General features: G+C 34.8%; 1 long non-coding RNA gene across 1 annotated transcript; it reads right to left on the reverse strand.

Moving 5' to 3' along the window:
- LOC140966316 (uncharacterized) lies at nucleotides 1-1037 on the reverse strand. Its single transcript, XR_012173318.1, has 4 exons — nucleotides 983-1037; nucleotides 443-615; nucleotides 274-340; nucleotides 1-58 (listed from the first exon to the last, which is right to left on the reverse strand). It is a non-coding gene; the product is annotated as an uncharacterized lncRNA (long non-coding RNA).

Genomic DNA, 1037 nt, shown 5'->3' on the forward strand with positions numbered 1-1037 from the left:
CATCTGAAAAAAATGACGGCAGCAGTCCATCTCTAGCCATTGCCATTAGAATTCGTGGCTGACATATAGAAACACATTCTTAACTTTCCAACGTTATTGTCAACTCATTTTAGTGAGAAACCTTTCGATTTCAAGTTGAGCTCATAAATACCAGGAAAATTTCCTCCAACTAGAATTAAAGATATGACTCTTTCCGATAAACTTTTACCAAAAGAAAACAAAATTATATTGTAGAGAGTTAACATTTATGTGGCACGAAAGAATAGTGATTACCTGTGGCAGGATAGACCCCATCAATGTTGAACAAAGAGCAGTACAAGCTCCAACAGCTATGATATAACTGCATTTCACGTAAATCAACAATAATTACAAATGGAGCACATAGATGGAAATTAAGCTTAAAAATAACACAAACAAGATAACATAGACATAAACAACTTACGCTGCCCACTTAACACCACGGCTAGCAAAGGCAGAGGAAATAGGAGTGTCAGGATCCAAGGCGTAATAGGGCACTAAACCAACTATGATAGCAGAAACTAGCATATAAAGTGTGCAACATAAGGATAATGATAAGCCAATGCCCAGTGGTAGGTCCCGTTGAGGGTTTTTTACCTGTAGCGAGAAGGAAATTAATGGCCAAGCTTTCTTGTCAGGATGTTACAATTAGAAATCAAATAATACATGCTGGAATTGGATTTGGTATTATTAAGATGAGATGTATCTTTAATATTATTTAGTGGGATTTAGTAATAAGAATACTTCCTATAGATATACCATATTTATTCCAAGATATTTAACCATTATAAAGGGGAGAGATGATTACATTTTCAACAAAGAGACACCAATAAGAATTTTAGCCTTCTGCGCATCGTATCGTAAATGTAGGTTTCGATACCCAAACATGTAGATCTTCTTTGTTGCGGTTTTTTTCATTATATTACGATTATTTTAAATTCAATGAGTTCAAAGTAGCATATACCTCTTCTGCTGTACTAGCGACCGCATCAAATCCTATATATGCAAAAAATACTGTT

This window comes from Primulina huaijiensis, unplaced genomic scaffold, assembly GCF_012295235.1.
Source record: "Primulina huaijiensis isolate GDHJ02 unplaced genomic scaffold, ASM1229523v2 scaffold204757, whole genome shotgun sequence".
In the NCBI taxonomy this organism is placed as follows: Eukaryota; Viridiplantae; Streptophyta; class Magnoliopsida; order Lamiales; family Gesneriaceae; genus Primulina; species Primulina huaijiensis.